General features: G+C 32.8%; 1 long non-coding RNA gene across 1 annotated transcript in view; it reads right to left on the reverse strand.

Annotated features, from left to right (window-relative positions):
• Nucleotides 1-13826, reverse strand: part of LOC123668296 — a 34792-nt gene extending 20966 nt beyond the window's left edge. Inside the window, exons 1-2 of the long non-coding RNA XR_006745556.1 lie at nucleotides 13402-13826; nucleotides 1977-2011 (exon numbers count right to left, since the gene is read on the reverse strand). This is a non-coding gene — a long non-coding RNA (uncharacterized LOC123668296). The remainder of the gene's footprint in view (nucleotides 1-1976; nucleotides 2012-13401) is intronic.
• Nucleotides 13827-14266: the final 440 nt, after the last annotated feature.

Below are 14266 nucleotides of genomic sequence, written 5' to 3' on the forward strand. Positions count from 1 at the left end.
TTCTTTTTAATTTTTTTTAATTTTTTTAAATTATTTGAATTCTGAATTTTTGAATTTTTTGATTTTACTTTTACTTTATTTAATTTTATTTTTACTTATTGATTTTTTAATTTAATTTTGTTTTGTTTTTTTATTCTACATGTTGTTTTGTTGTACTAACCCTATATGGACTTTAAATCTAGTCTGAAATAAAATATTTTTATTATTAAATCGCGAGAAAATCCGTAAAAGTTGTCTCATTGTAATGAGTGAAATTCGCGTAAACATTAGAAAACGACTGCAACCTCCATCGATAAGTAATACAACGTAGGTAGTCGAAAAAATGTAAAATACGCATTGTTAGAGACTATGAGGTAATACATGATAAATAAAAAATACAATTGAATTTATAACCTCTTCTTTTTTTTTAGGTCGATGCTTTTTTTTAATGTTTTTAACGTAAAATTTTTTGGCAAAAACGTGGCATAAAATTGGCAAAATAATGTACAATTTTTTAGAATTATGCTTTCTGTCTAGGTATAGATTATTATTATGGTTTTTAAATCTGAAAAAAATATGATAACAAAATATTACATCTGAACCAAATCTTTGTCTTGTATTTCAAGATACAACATTAATTGTCTACTTTTACAACACAATCATAAATCAAAAAAGCTCCTCAAGCGAGAAAACATTAAAATGACGATAAAAACTACAAATGATTAGCTTATTAATGAAAGCTATTTACATTTTATGTCAAGGTCCTTTTGTCTCAGATCCAGACTGAACCAGTTGGAACTAGTTATGACTGGATTCAACTGGTTCTAGTATATGCCACCTGTCCCGAGCAATCGAAGCTTCTGCATCAGTTGTAGCTTCACTTTAAATACGATCAATATTTATTAAATATAATTTTAAATTGTAAAATGATGTCCAAAATACTTCTAAAGCCTCCTCGAATAAAGTGATTTTTTTTTAATTTTCAATATAAAATGTAAATCAACGTAATTGCGTAATTATTACATCTTTATTTATTGTAATAAATCATTGGCCTTAGTCCGTCTATTGCAGACGATTTAGACAGAGTCAGACAGACACTGTGTCGCCTAGGACACTCTTCTGGAAAACGTAGATTTGCCTAAGCTCGACACCACCCTCTCGACCTCACTGGCAGACCCACAGGAACGGCGAGTCGATACATGTGGAGCCAGTTCGGTTGCAGGAGTCTTTCGCATTTTAGAGCTATGCCACGAATGCTTGACATAGACCCCATTCCGGGTTTCAAGTGAAGATTTCCTTCTCCAGGACCCTGATGATTTTGAGCCAGATTTATCCCTCGGCCTCCTTTTACGACCCCCACGGGAAGAAAGGGGGTAGTGCTATTCTACTCAGCTTACTTAGCCCATAGAAGTAGCAAGTTGAAGTGGCAGTGCGCTGGCCACCTTTGTCGCAGTTCCGATGGCCGCTGGAGCTGGCTTATCTTAGAATAGAGACCACGTGTTGGAAAACGCCATGTTGGACGTCCACTGGGCCAAAGCGCTGGACCGACTGTCTACGTAGGATCACCGGTGGAGACTGAGTGAGGATTATGGTGAACCGGGATGTTTGGTGCGAGTTCAGGGAGGCCTATGTCCAGTAGCGTAATTATTACTACCTATAGATTGAAGCGAGTGAGCAATTTAATATCTGCTTTAAGCTTATTATTCATTTATTTTTCACTATTTTATTTAAAAATTACCTTCTAGCGATAGTAGCGCCATCTTAAGTTTTACAATTACTTATAAATGCTTTCATATCTATAGTTACAATTTAGGTACAATGAAAAATTTTAGAGTATCTATCTATATATTTACGCAAGAAATAATTTTAATGTCAATAAGCTGTAGGAATATTTAAAAACACCTTACTTCATAAAAAATGGCCCATTCCCTTGCTTTCTTTTTTAGCGTAAGAGAAATGTTAAATTTCTAAAAAAAACGAAATAAAAAAGTACATACCACGCCAAAAAAACGCCATTTTGAATTTTATTTATCTGTAAAGAAAGAATTGTCAAATTAATGTACATACTGGATACAACCGACGACGTCGAATCAAACCCCATATACTAAACTAACTGTGCCCCGCGGCTTCACACGCGTTATTTTGACGAAAAAATATAGCCTGTAGCCTTGCTCGGTAAACAGTCCAGCGCAAAAAAAAACACTTTTTTTGTTTACACATTCGAAACAGTAGTTCCTGAAATTATTGCGTTAAAACAAATTGACAAACTTTTCTGTATTAGTATAGGTATCTATTATTATTTAAAATTAATTACAGTGAAGGTAGAGCTAACATCGCATTCAAAATGTGGATTATTCAAAAAATAATCCAACAATTAGCTTCATCAACTAGACATTTCTTCCATTAAAATACAGCTTTATATTTTTATCATGTCTACCAAACTATTAAATTTACATAAAATTTGATTGACTAAGCTTTGGTTACAGGCTGTTAAACATAACGCAATGAACTGTAGCATCTATGTTATATTGATATGGACTCACGAAGTATCGATAGAGCCACAAGGGACGCCTAGCCACACGTATGTATGTACAAATATACATTTATAAAACATAAAAATAGACGATGTCTCCCCGCCCTTCCGAATAACAATAAAAAAATAGACCAAGGGCCTCTCTCTCTCTCTAACACGTAGCGCGCTCTCCCTCTAAGTCATCTATTCGCTTAAAGACAGGGATTGGACACAATTTGGAGAATTTTTTTTGTTTGTTATTTATTTTTTTTGTTTTTTGTTTAATTTTATTTCGAAAAGGGCGGAAGGGTTATTTGATTAATGTTTCTTTTAACGATGTGTGTCGTTTTGTTTGTTTATGTTCTTGTATCGATTGAGTGGATGTGTTTTTTAATGTTTTCCTTTATTAATATTTTCTGAGTGTATCTAAATGTGCGTAAAAGTGTATGAACGAGATAGATTATTTTTAATTGAAAATATTAATAATTATTTTCAGATTAATTATAGCTGAGGTAAATTTCGTACCTTCATAATTTATTGTGCTAATGTCGATTTTTCTATTAATTTACGTAAGTCTATACAAACCTTGTCTAGACGATAAAGAAAACAAAAAAAGATCATTCAATTCGATGAATAAATATCGTAGCAATTTTACCTAATAATAATGATTACATTAGTGTATAATATAAGTAACGTTATATAACTGAAACATATAATTTAACTAGCTGACCCCGCAAATGTTGTTTTGCCATATATGCTATTAGCCCCCTTAATCCCCCCGTAATAACTTAGGGGTATGAAAAATAGATGTTGGCCAATTCTCAGACCTACCTACGGATACGTACACAAAATTTCATAAAAATCGGTCCAGCCGTTTCGGAGGAGTATTGTAACTGATATTGTGATACGATTATCACTAATAAGTATATTATTTTACACAGTTTTTCCTGCTTGTATTGATTTTTAGTTACCGTTAAGGTTTGTTGAAATTTTCAATCCACAACGTGCTGTTTTACAGCCTTGTAGGCTTCATAAATAAGATCGTTAAGTTGGAACTTAGGAACAGACGACCGTGTGTGAATGCGTGTAATGACTTGATGTACGAAACTCGTTGTCTGACGTCATACGACCTTGAGACTGGACGTTTCATGACGCGTTTTTTTATAAATGTCTACCAGAGGCTGTATTCTTTTGCAACAGTTATTTTTTTAATAACTGTCAATAAATATAGCAAAAGATACAATAATCGATTTTTCTTTTTTTCAATCGACTTCAAAAAAGGAGGAGGTTACTCAATTCTACCGTACTATATATATTTTTTTATGTATGTTCCGGGATAACTTCGTCGTTTATGAACCGATTTCGATAAGGATGATAAGGAAACTAAGATCTGATGATAGAATCCCAGAGAAATCGACGGAAGCCCTCAAAAATCGTAGTGACGACTAGTGTGTTTGTTAATTTTTTTCGTCTACCTACGTTGTATTACTTGTCGATGTAATTGAAGTCGGTTTTTTTTTCGTTTGTGAGTAAACACAATACACAATTATTTGCAATGTACTTTACTTATTTTTTTTCAATTATTAGGTTAGCGTGGTATGGGCATGTAATGAGGGATGAACGCTATATTGGTAAAAGAATATTAGGGATGAATGTCGAAGGACGAAGAGCGATCGGCAGACCAAAGAAGCGATGGATGGATTTTGTGAGTGAAGATATGAGAAAGAAAGGAGTGAGCGGTGAAGTGACGGATAATAGAGAGGAATGGAAGAGGAAAAGATGTTGTGCCGACCCTACATAAGTAAGGACAGGAGATGATGACTTTACTTATTTTTTTCAAATTGGTCTTGTTCATACTATGTTATGATTCTGTTCTTGTTATCTAGTAATGGTTACTGGTTTGAATTATAATAATTAGTTTCCTATAGTATAATACGCACTTCAGCCGGTAATATCCCACTGGTGGTCATAAGCTTCTTTCACCGTAGAGGAGAAGGATCAGGGCTTAATCCACTACGCTGCTCCAATGCGGGTCGGTAGAATAGTTTTATAATGTACCTAATATAAAACTGTATGTTTCCAAAATAAAAATAATAATAAATTAAAGTACCTACCTACCTAAGTACATAAATTTAAAGTTTTTATTAAAAAAAATTAATAGATAAAGCTTAAAGATTAAAGATTACTCGGTGCAGGATTACATAGTTGATAAAGATGTGTGGACTTAGTGACGCTGTATTTCATGCAACATGTTTCTAATTTTGTACTAAAACACAGTTTATATATTATTTTCAAAACAGTAACTGCGGAGTTTCTTGCCGATTCTTCTCTGCAGAATCTACATTCCGAATCGGTGGTAGCTTTACTTTTACAAAAATAATAATTTATTTTTAAAGTTTTAATTTGTAAAATAACGATTCGAAAGTGCTCTTAGAGCCTACTTGAATAAAGCCATTTTTGATTTTGATTTTGATTTTAACCATGTCTCACTCAATATCAACTCAGTTAAGTCTTGTACGAAACCACTACTAGTTAAATTTAGATTTTTTTTCCTAACCTCGTCAATTTGATGCGAGTCTATTTTCTCAATTTTATAATATGATAATATATACGAGTGTAAGAAACAAGCGTCCGGCTCACCTGATGGTAAGCGATTACCGTAGCTTATAGACGCCTGCAACACCAGAAGTATCACGCAATGTCGAACTATTCCCCCAAGAGCTCTGGTCTGGGAAAGCATTATTTAGCTGTGATCTTCTGTAAGGTCGAGGTATTTCCCCAGTCGGGCTGCTCCAGATTTCGAGCAGGATATATCCTTTTGTGCCCTACCTCAGTGGTGATGAAAGCTCATGCTGACGGTTTGATTCGATTCCCCTTTGAGGTAGATATATTTTATTTATACAAATATTTAGTAGGTAGAACATAAAAAAAGTAATAAAAAATGTTATTTTATACGCTAGAATAATAAGTGATATAAGAAAATGTAATGCTGTTGACACACTTGACGAGTACCTACCTAATTGCAAACGAATTCTGAAGTAGAAAATTTTAAATTTCGTATTACAATATTTAGCTGTGCGGCTACGGCAGTAAAGAATATAGCCATCCCCTCTCTTTCCGTGGGTGTCGTAAAAGATTACTAAGGGATAACACAGTTGCACTACCACCTTGGAACTTAAAAAGCCGACCAATGGCGGGACAACCATCCAGCTGCTGGCTTTGAATTACACAGGCCGAAGACGGGCAGCAGCGTCTTCGGTGCGACAAAGCCAGCCCTGCGGTCACCAACCCGCCTGCCCAGCGAGGTGACTATAGCCAACACACATGAGTTCACTGCATTTTTGGCGCTTACTTGTGGAGGCCTATGTCCAGCAGTGGACTGGGATAGGCTGAAGTGATGATGATGATGATTACAATATTTAATATTAACTAGTTACCTACAGGTTTTATAGAGGGTTAGTTGACCCCCATTAACTGTTACTTCCCTTAATACGTTACCGTCAAATTAAAATTAAATTTTTGTATGATAATTTAATGAATTTAAAGATTTTTTTATTCGAGTAAGCTTTAAGCATTACAGTGAAACAACTTTTTCGGATTCGGGAGTCCTCCCGTGACCACGGTTGTTGTAATTAAGTGTCCATCTATACAAATAAATAAAATTGGAGTGTCTGTTTGTAATATTAAAATAACCGCTTTTTACTAAATGCATAGATATGGATGTACCTTACATATACCAAAATAACATTTTTTGCAATTTTTGTTTGTCTGTCAATTTTTGTTTCAGCTAATCTCTGAAATGGATGGACAGATTTTGACGGGACTTTCACTGGTAGATAGCTGATGTAATATGGAGTAACTAAGGCTAATTTTATTTTAGTAATTTATTTATTTTATGATTGCGAACTGAACAAAACTTTTTTGTTAAATTCTACGCGGACGAAGTCGCGGGAACAGCTAGTTCATTGTAAAAATCTTGTTTTGAGTTTAACTCTTGTTATTTTTCTAACCGGTGGATATGGTGGATATTAACATTATGGAACCCATTTACGGGTGATAGGCAGGATGCCCGGGTAGGCATTCCTAGACCGTATGTCGGCTTCAGCACTTGGGGATGCAATACCGACCGAAACCCTGCGGGAGCCTTCAGCCGCACTAATTGGAGGGTCCCGGATCTGCAGGCAACAGGATCCCTCCAGCCACACTAGTAACTACTCTGGGCTAACGGACTACGCTGCCTGCCTCGTTTAGGTAAGAGTCAGTAAGTACCGGTTTTACATTTCTTTTATTATTACGAATAGAAAACACACATTTATCTATTATATTGAACCTTTATTAACCAACTTCCAAAAGAGGAGGAGGTTCTCAATTCGACTTTTTATTTTATTTTATGTAGGGGAGCGAGGGGCTTGTTGTAATATTTTTCATGAAAACTAATATATCTTGAAATCTATTGATTATATTGCTACTAAATAAAGATGGATGGATGCTGTAACTCTTCCTCTACCCAATAAAGTAAAAATAATACCATAACTATTAGTCATTATTTTACAATCAATTATTTTCTAGAAGAAGTGCGGTGTTACAACTTACCTCGTGCTTGGGGCAAGTTGTAACATCTACCGGGGCAAGTAGTAACGACAAAAAAAAAACGACACTAATACCTTTAATCATTTATTCTTTGTTTATTTTTAACAAAATTGACACCTTTTAAAGTAGGTATTATGTAATTCTTATCAAAAATCAACTCAAATAGACTTTTAAGTAATCAACGCCTAAAAATTAAATAATTAACTGTTTTATGTACTTAAACACTACTTATAATCATCATTGCACTTTTATATCACAGTAGGTAATTAAATTATTTATATGTAAAGTATGCTTCGTAATTATCTCTTTTTAATATATATCTAACAAAGTATTGTACTTATATAAGAATCAACATTTGGTAGGTTTCATTATAATTAAATTCAGTCTTCATCTGAGCAACAATTAATACAAATAAAAGAAATAGTGTCTTCTGTAACACATCCTACATGTGCCCACATCTTACAAATGATACACTCTACCCAATCTTCTTTATTTGAATCTGTGTAAGCTTCACCACATACCAGACAATATGTATCTATAAAGAGATACGTGACATAATCCGAAAGTCTGACTAGCTTTCCGAATACTGCATTTTTTTTCTAAAACTTTAGCTGCCGCTAACTCGTACACTTCTTGGCTTTGTGTTGCCCGCTCTGACTTTCTTTTATACACCCTCATTCTAGAAGAACATAACTTGGGGCATATTGTAACACGTTACATCAAGCCTGGAATTTTGTTACAACTAGCCCCGGGTTTTTGTTACAACTAACCCCATGGTATGATTTTTAACATTTATCAACATAACTATTTAAACAATTTAGCAACCTTAAAGACTGTTACACGAGAGCCTGTTACTACTTACCCCTGTTACAACAAGCCCCTCTCTCCCCTACCTATGTTACATCAGAACTTTTGACCGGGTGGACCGATTTCGACATTTTTTTTAATCGAAAGGTGGTGTGTGTCAATTGGTCTCATTTAAATTTATTTGAGATCTAACAACTACTTTTCGAGTTATACATATCTAATAATGCGTCTTTACTTGACGCATTTTTCGTCGACCTACGTTGTATTATACCGCATAACTTTCTACTAGATGTACCGATTTTGATATTTCTTTTTTTGTTTGAAAGAGGATATCTCTTGTTTGGTACCATGATAAAGAAACCTGGATTTGATGATAGGATCCCAGAAAAATCGAGGGAAACTCTCGAAAATTTGCAATAACTTTTTACTAGGTGTACCGATTTTGATAATTTTTAATTTAATCGAAAGCTGATGTTTATCATGTGGTTACATATAAATGTTATTGAGATCTGATCACTACTTTTTGAGTAATCTTTGATAACGCGTAGTTACTTGACTATTTTTTCGTCGATCTACGTTGTATTAGGTAGGTACTCGTCGATGTAATTGAAGTCGGTTTTTTTTCGTTTGCGAGCAAACACAATTATCTATATATTAATACTTGAAGCAAAAACTTTGTACCCCTTTTTACGAAAATTGCTCGGACGGAGGAGTATGAAATTTCGCACACTTATAGTTTACATAGAGAAGGAGTGCAGAATGTTAATATATATTTTTTAAATTACACATAAAAACATTAAATCAATAAAAAAAAAAATATTACACACACTACCATGTATTTGACTCATACACGCATATTGCTTTTTCGCTCTTTTGTTGATTGTCAGTCTGTAGTCGAATTGAATTTTTTTTTAAAAAGTTCTTTATTTTCATAATTTTTTGGTTTTCTTTAATTTAAATTTGTCATTATGGTTGAATTTCGACCTCTGGGAGACCACTAGTTGATATTAATATTAAAACACAGTTTATATATTATGTTTAAAAGAGTAACTGCGGAGTTTCTTGCCGATTCTTCTCTGCAGAATCTACATTCCGAATCAGTGGTAGCTTTACTTCTACAAATAATAATTACTTTACAATTTTAATTTGTAAAATTACGATTCGAAAATGCCTTTAAAACCTATTTCAATAAAGTAGTCTTTGATTTGATTAATTTAATTCAAAATCATCTTATTATCAGATTAAAACTAAAATCTTTCGGATATCGAAATTTATACTTAAGTTCCTTTTACCTAAGCACGGCAGTAACGCCAGTATTACATAGATAACTAATAAATGTTCTTATATACATTTTTTTGTACATTTAACAAAAAAAAAGTTTATATTCAGCCTTTAAAACACCTTCAAAAAAAGGGTCCAAAAAGGTATAATAAATATCGTCGGTTCAACTGTCATAGCTAACGGAAATAGTTTAAAAAGGGCCGGTGAAGGGCGTTGCGCGTGCGCAGACGACACCCGATTGGCCGGCCGAACCTCTCATCCTGCATTCGGCTCCTAGAAAAAATTCTATTGGTCTATTTTTTTTCTGACAACGATTGGTCGGATTTTTTTTTTTGTTATTTAGGATGCATTTTTTGGGCGTTGGGTATTTACCTTTTTTTCCTATCCCTTGGGTAGTTTTATGTATATTTTTTTTGTGTTGATATTTATGTAATTTTTTGTGTGCGACCTTAGTTTTTTGGTATATTGTTATTGGTCTATGGGCTTGGAGTGTTATGTTATATTACCTTATGTATTTCGTTTCAAGTCCTTGAATCGGGTTGCTATATTTTTTTGCTTTAGATGTTTTTGTGTGTCCTCTTTATACAAATAGAACCTATTGGTCTAGGATTTAAGTCATGTTGTTGTAATACTATTTATTTAACTGTTAAAGTTTTCTAGTCCTTTATGGTTCAGTTTTATGGGTTGTTAACCCATTGTTCATTTAAATTATTAAAAAAAAACTTATAACTGGATTTGTGTATTTAATATTTATGAATTGTTATAATATTTAAAATAGACAATGAGACATTTGCTTAGGACATAACTATAAATATGTGTTGACCGTAAATGTTATTTTTTTTAATTAAATTTAGCAACTCATTTCATCAACATAACAGAGACTTAAAAATAACATTTAAAATAACAACATTAGCCGTCTCTATTTATTTAATAAACATCTTTTTAGATCATTATTGTTAAGAACAATACAATTCCAATGCTGTGAACTGAAAATATCAATTAAAAAAAATTAATATTATTTAACGAAGGCAAAGCACAGCAGGAATATTACTGCTCAAAATATGGAGCAGCCCGACTGGGGAAGTACCTCGATTTTACAGAAGATCACAGCTAAATAATACTGTTTTCAAGCAGTGTTATTTCCTGTTGGGGAGTAGGGTGACCAGAGTTCCTGGGAATTGGGGATAGAGTGGCAACGCGCGATGCTTCTGGTGTTGCAGACGTCTATAAGCTACGGTAATCGCTTACCATCGAATAAAATTTTTACAAGAAAAATTCAAAGTAAACATATTTTATTGAAACATAATACAGTCAACATATTTATATTATTTATAAGTATAACAAATAGAGGTTTATAAGTATATGAGTTGGTAGGTAGACACATAGGTGCCAACGACCCAGTACCGACTGCAGATATCGGGTGCACTGACCCCGATGACATCTGTACGGACAGAATGATTTATTATTATCGATTAAATTTATGCCTCAGTGTATGTTTCGTTTAATGATATAATTATTTTATAACTGACTTTTAAATATAAGGTCTCGGTTAAACTGTTTGTTAGGTCTACCAATTTCGATTTTTCTTTTCAATTACTACATTTTTATTTATTAGATGTGGCTATTTATGTGATGTTGTAACCTAGATGTAAGGTAGATATTTCCAAGCGGGTTGCTCAGATATTGCCGTACTTTTACACTGTCAAAACTCTAGTGTAGTAGTCAATCATCTACCTATTTACTGAATGTTAATAAGAACGTCATCTATACAAATAAATAAAATTGGAGTGTCTGTTTGTAATATTAAAATAACCGCTTTTTACTAAATGCATATGGATATATACACGGTATATATACCAAAATTATATTTTTTACAATTTTGTCTGTACGTCTGTTTGTTCCGGCTAATCTATGGAACGACTCGACCGATTTTGATGAGGATTTCATTGGCAGATAGCTGATGTAGTAAGGAGTAACTTAGGGTACTTTTATTTTCGGAATGTATTTATTTTTTAACTCTGCGAACTGAATAATAACTTTTTTGTTTAAATTTAAAATAAATTAACAATTATACACACGGGCTATTCATAAATAGGCTGAATTGTAACCTACGTAGAAAACTCGGAAAGAGAGAGATCAAAAATAAAACATTGGTTACTTTTTGTCCCGAGATTGATGTTAACGATATTTGTTACTCATTTACAAACTAAAAATTAAACATAATACGAGGAAAAGTAGAAACGTAGATGGTAAGTAGCTGAAGATTGTATCCTGATATCACTACTGGACCAGAAGTTACCCGAGCAAAGCCGCAAGGCATGGACAGTTTATGAATAACAATGGTACTCCAATTTATCCATAGGCACTAATATTATAAAATTGAAGAGTTTGTTTGTTTAAACGCGCTAATTTCAGCAACTACTGTTTCAATTTGAAAAATTATTTCAGTGTAAGATAGCCCATTTATTGAGGAAGGCTATAGGCTATAAATCATCTCGCTAGGATCAATAGGAGCGGAGCACTAATGAAGAATGTATCAAAAATTCTTTTTCAAGTAACTATTCAACGTAGACGAAGTTGCGGGCAGTAGCTAGTTCAAGAATACCTATACTTATTTTAACAAACATTTCTTTCCAGTTTGTATGTCTGTCCTTGTAGGTCTCCCAACAGTGCCTCAGAGAGCACTAACTTACGCCTTCGGTCCCGGTTGTTATCATATACACCTGATAAAGATCGTAACACATCGTATTCAGCCTGTAACATCCCACTGCTGGGCATAGCCCTTTGCATAGACCTAGACCATTGTAAAACATAGTAGGGAACATATCCGCCAACCCGCATTGGAGCACCGTGGTAGATTAAGCTCCGATCCTTCTCCTATGGGGAAAGAGGCCTATGCCCAGCAGTGGGATCTTACAGGCTAAATCTATATGAAAAGAGTATAAATATATTTCCCGTATATCCGTCTGTACGTTTCCCAATCATATTTCTGTAACTTAACAGCAAAAATTGTAATAGCTTTTTTTTTTACGTTACAAGTAGAGCTTCTCCATCAAAGCTGAGTTGGTATTTGATAAAACTAGAAATTATATTTCTTAAGTTGTAAAATTGAATATTATAGATCCTGTTTGAGGAAGAAAGAAGTGACAAAACCGGGGTATAACTCAGGCGTATATACAACAAAGCAACATAGCTCTACAATACGCAAATCTATACATTAGATTCCATGTTTTACGAGTCATTGTTTATATAAAATACATTTAAAAAAACCAAGAAAATTAAAAAAATAGTGTCACCACAATCATTGTAATTACATCTAAGAACAACTTTAGTATTTTTTTGGGTTTTACTTTGTAAAGTCTCTGTATACGTAAAAGAATATTATTAGTTATTGTAATGAAACATACAATAATTTTACTCAAAATACATTGTTATAATAATTTAAGAATAATATTGAGACTGTATTTTATTTTTTGCACACACAAAAATATAGATTCCTGTATTTTGTGATCTTTAGTAGGTAGTATTTGTGTGTGACCACACCCAATTATAAAAATTTGCTTATGTAATAAAACAAAATATATATTAATATAATTCGCTTGCAAATATTAACTATTATCTTAAAATAAATAACTTAAGGAGTTATTATTAAAAATAATAACTAATACTCATACCTACTCGTATTCTAGTTTTACGTAGGTAGGTACTGGGTAAGAGTTTGAAAGAGGACGCATTACTTATAAGACATATTTAGAAAAATCTCATGAGAGTAAAAAATATATTTTAAAATCATTTTAAATAGGAACTGAAAATTTGTTTTTTTTTTTCAAATACTTAAATTATATTTGCTTTAAAATATATTATTTTTACAAATATATAGTAATATAAATATATTAGCTATAAGTACGTAAACGATACGACGCGGTCGTTTTCAAAATGGCGGTGTACTTGTGACGTAATGACAATCGCACATAATTCCATTACTTTCTTGTTAAAAAATACAAAAAGATTTTTCTAGAATTAAGTGAAAAAATAAAAATACAGACCGCAATGGTGGAAGTAACATATTGATCGGCATATATTTATCAAATTAAGGATTGATTTGATTAAAATAAAATCGATTTTTACATAATCGTTATAAAAATCGAGTTTCAAGAATGATTAAAATAAATGAACAAAGAGGGAATTTTCAAAATGGCGTGTATGAATTCAAAATACATCGAAGCACTCACCTCGAAACAACATGGCGTCACACAAAGGATTCAAAATATATATCCTAACACTTTCATATATTACGGAATTGTTAACTGACATTTTCAAAACACGATTTTTTTATTTTTTTTAAAGCTAAAATTTGATTTTTAGTTTTTGATCCGTTGGGACGCGAATGCATTCACTTGAGTGCATGCGGGTACTGACCTAGGGTTTACTGCATCGGCGCAGGGCTGCACACGAACGTTACACACACACAAGTACATCAGTTATTCATTGCGACTGATTTTAAACCTTATTTTGTAAATTATAAAGTGTATTATTATACAAAACGTCGTTAAGAAGTGAGTCGCTTCGTTCAATAGCCGTAGTAACAGACTGAACGCTCAGGGTACATAAAGCCTGCATCGTTTAGGTCTACAAGGAATAAGGCGTGTCAAAATTATTCGAAATACAAAATCAAGAATTTCTTTATATAGTTCAATTATTATTTGTATGGATTTTAGCTTAAAATTAAATCAAAATAAATTTCAAAAGAGTTTCAGTTCTTGTCAAGAAGATACGTCAGAAGCTTTTTACCATACTAAAATAGTGTTTTTTTTTTGTTATATAGTAACATCGAATAAAAGTGCCAAGAAATAAATAAAAATCCCAAGAAATTACATTAAAAAATAGAGATAATAGCTACCTACATAATTTCTTCTAGTAAATATATATTCTACAAGATTTCTATTTTTTACTAGCAGCCAGAACAGACTTCGTTCTGTTAAAAGTTAATAGTATTTTTTTTATTTTTTAGTTCTAAAATCCGTGGTCCTTAAGGAACACACAAATAATAAATTAGCCGAATAAGTTATGCGCTTAGCAACATTCATTTTTATTTAT

The sequence above is a fragment of the Melitaea cinxia genome, chromosome 30, assembly GCF_905220565.1.
Source record: "Melitaea cinxia chromosome 30, ilMelCinx1.1, whole genome shotgun sequence".
Taxonomy (NCBI): domain Eukaryota; kingdom Metazoa; phylum Arthropoda; class Insecta; order Lepidoptera; family Nymphalidae; genus Melitaea; species Melitaea cinxia.